We start from the raw sequence: 4,178 nt of genomic DNA, 5'->3' as shown, positions 1-4,178 counted from the left end.
CTGACAGAACTGTGCCTTCCCTCTTTTTTGATAGGCTGTCTTTACCTGGTTTGAAGGAAATCTCCCTCTTTCATTTTTCTTCCTAACTTTCCTCACTCCTTTTCAGTGCTCTCTGCTGGTTTCACCTCTTCTCCCAGACTCTTAAATTTGAAATGCCCTAAGAATTCATCCTCAGTGCCTTGCCCTTCTCCATCTAAATATGGTATATATGCTTAAAACTTCCAAATTTGTATCTCCAGTCCAGACCTTTCTGCCAAATTCCAGATTCACATATTCAAATGCCTACATGATATCAAGACATCATTTCAAACTCACCATTTCCAAATATGGTATCTGATCTTCCTCACCTTCTTCCAAAAGAAATGTAGCCTTCCCCATAACACTAGACACTAATTTTGTCCTTCCAGTTCCTAAGGCTAACAAACTTCACATCATCTTTGAATCATCTTTGTTCATACCCCATTTATAATCAATAAGCAAATTCTGTTAGTAGTATATTCAAAATATGTTCAGAATCTGACTATTTCTCATAACCTCTATTCAACCATCCCTGTCTGAACCAAATTAAGTTCTCAGATGCATTGCTGCACACCTCCAACATATCTTTCTGTTTGACCCATATCCTCCAATAGTTTATTATCAACATATATGCAATGATACTTTTAAAATGAAAGTCAGATTGTGACACTTCTCTGCATAAGAGACATTTTACTTGGAAAAAAAAAGAAGTCCTTAAAATGGTCCAGACAGGCCTCTGTGACCTGCCCCTACTCCCAGATCTTATATTTTAAAACTCTCTTCCTTGTTCACCCTGATCCAGCAACATTGCCTCCTTACTGTTCTCCATATATATCCGGCACAGTCTTGACTTAAGACCTTTGCAATGATTGCCCTCTCATTCTGAAAGTCTCTTTCCCCTGATATCCAATAGCTAACTATCTCATCCCCCTCAAGTCTGTGTCCACATGCCAATTTTTCAGTAGTACTCTGAAATCCAGCACTCCAATCTCCGTTACCTTCCTCTATGTCTCCCATAGCATTTATCATTTTATAGTATTCTATACAATCTACTTATTTATTATATGTACTGTTTTCTTCCATGAAAATGAAAGCTACAAAAATACAGGAATTTTGTTTATTTTATGGATATCTGCTCTACTTTAGCATCCATAAGAGTGTGTGGAAATAGTTGAAGATCAATGAATATTTTTGGAACTAATGAATATTGCTTAAAAATGAAAGCAAAGGGAAAACATAGGAAAAATAAAAGGTATTGGTAAGATTCTCTGACCCATATCTCTCCCAAAAGAAAAGTACACTGAAAATGAAAGCCATCAATTCAAGTAAAAGATGGCACTAGGAAGGGTTTTGTAGCATAGCTGGGACAATAACCTAGAATGTCTTATTTTCAAGCCAGTGTCCCTTGATTTACAACACACTGCCCTCATGTGCTATCTTGCCCCCATGAAAACAGAGGGGCAGCCTTATAAATAGATTGCATAAAGTTTTATCAACATCTAAATATAATTAAATTAAATAGGAAAATAAATCTATTATAATCATATTTTATTTTATACCTAAAAAGGCTTGCTCCAATGATATAAAATAGGATAGGAAGGGGCTAGTAAGGACATAGGAGACTTTGAACAACATTATCAACCAATTTGCCCTACGTGACATGTGTAGAAAATTATATCCAATGCCTCTAGAATGAGTTCTTTTCAAGTACACATATAATGGTCACTGTGATAGACTGTACAGTATACCATAAATTCATAACGAGTTTTAAGATACTGAAATCATACAGACTATGTTTTCTGACCATGGTGAATTAAATTTAAATCCATAGAAATATCTATGAAATTTCTGAATATTTGTAAATTAAATAATATAATTAGAAGGTCAAGGAAGAAATCAATAGGGGAAATAGAAAATATTTTTAACTGAATGAAGCACAATATATAAAAATTTCAGCATACAGCTGAAGTAATGTTTTAATACATTCATAGATTTAAATTCTTATATTTTTAAAATGTTTATTTATTTTTGAGAGAGAGTGCTCAAGCAGGGGAGGGACAGGAGGAGAGAGAGATTGAGAGAGAGAACATCCCACACTGTCAGCACAGAGCCTGATGCGGGGCTCAATCTCACAAACCATGAGATCTTAACCTGAGCTGAAATCAAAAGTTGGAAGCTCAACTGACTAAGCCACCCAGGCATCCCTTAAATTCTTATATTTAAAAGGAATTCTTACGATCAATGATCTGTTTGCACTTTAAGAAACTAGAAAAAGACAAGCAGATGAAGCCCTAAGTTAGTGGAAAATAAAAGAAATACTGATATGAGCAGAAATTAAAGAAATAAAAAACAGACAGTAAAGAAAATTAAGAGTCAAAAGTTAATTCTCTGAGCAGATTAATAAAATTGATAAATTCCTGGAACAAATAAATGAGAAAAAAAGAGAAAACATTAATTGCCAATAATAGGAGTAAAAGCAACACTATGATCTTACAGACATTAAAATGAAATAAGCATATATTATGGAATAGCTTTATGCAAATAAATTTGACAAAATAAATGGAAAAAAAAACCAAGTTGCTTTAAAGGTCCAACTTAAAAACCTGATAAAATACATATTTGGGGGGCAGGGGCGCCTGGTGGCTCAGTCAGCTGAGCGTCCGACTTCGGCTCAGGTCATGATCTCATGGTGTGTGAGTTCGAGCCCTGTGTCGGGCTCTGTGCCGACAGCTCAAAGCCTGGAGCCTGCTTCGGATTCTGTGTCTGGCTCTCTCTCTGTCCCTCCCCTGCTCACACTCTGTCTCCTCTGTCTCAAAAATGAATAAAACATTAAAAAATATTAAATATATATTTTTATATTTTTATATTTTGTGTGTATATATATATATATACACACACACACACACACACACCCCAATACCTCCATGAATGTACATATAAAAGTTTTATATTTTTATATTTTGTATATATATATACACACACACACCAATAACCCCATGAATGCACATATAGAAGTTATGAACAAAATATAAGTAAATATATAACTAAATCAATCCAGAAATATATAAAACAGAGAATATATCATAACTAAATAAAAATATTTTAAAAAAATCAAGGGGCACCTGGGTGCCTCAGTCAGTTAAACATCTGACTCTGAATTTCCACTTGGGTCATGATCTCACAGTTCATGAGCCCCATATCAGGCTGCATGCTGATAGTATGGAGCCTGCTTGGGATTCTCTCTCTCCCTCTTTCTGCCCTCCCCCATTTCTCGCTCTCTTCTTCTAAGTAAATTAAAAAAACAAAAAACTTTAAAACATTTTTCAAATATTATAAATAAATAAATAAATAAATAAATAAATAAATAAATAATACATTTGAGCACATTGAAATCATAAGGATGAAAGGCATGTGGCAAAATTCAGGGCAAATTCATGATAAAAGCTCACAAACTAAAAATGGAAGAAGAACCCCTCATTATAATAAGAGGCATTTATGAATACCCATAGCTAACATTATATTTATTGGCAAATATTGAATAATACCCTTTGTCTCACAACTTCAGGAAACCTAGTCAGTGTGATAAGGGACAAAGAAAAGTAAAAGTTATAAAAATTGGAAAGGAAGTATTAAATTGTTTTTACTCACTGGACTAAAATTATATAAATTTATTATATGTTATATATAAAATCCTAAGTAAACTATAGGAAAAAAAATACCAGAACTAGCAAGAAATTTAACAAAATTACAGAATAAGAGGAAACAGAAAATAAACAATTGTACTAACAGCAGACAATTAAAAACAAAATTTAAAAACAGTTTCATTTTCAATAACTAATGCTATAAAATACCTGCACACTGAATTATAAAACATTTTAAAGATATTAATAAAGACCTAAATAAATGGAAAGATATGCCATGCTTATAGACTGAAAGAAACAACATTGAAACAATGTAATTTCTCCCCAAATCATCTAGATTCAATACAATTTTGATAAAATCCCAGCAGTTTTTCTTATATAAACTTACAAGACGAGTCTAAGAACTTGAGATAGAAAAAAAAACTAAGAAAAGTAAAGTTGGAAGGCTTACAATCTGATTTCAAAACTTACTATGAAGTCACAATACTCAAGATAGTGTGGCATTGGCAAAGCTTAGAA

This window comes from Panthera tigris, chromosome B3, assembly GCF_018350195.1.
Source record: "Panthera tigris isolate Pti1 chromosome B3, P.tigris_Pti1_mat1.1, whole genome shotgun sequence".
NCBI classification, from domain to species: domain Eukaryota; kingdom Metazoa; phylum Chordata; class Mammalia; order Carnivora; family Felidae; genus Panthera; species Panthera tigris.
This window is presented reverse-complemented; position numbering follows the sequence as displayed.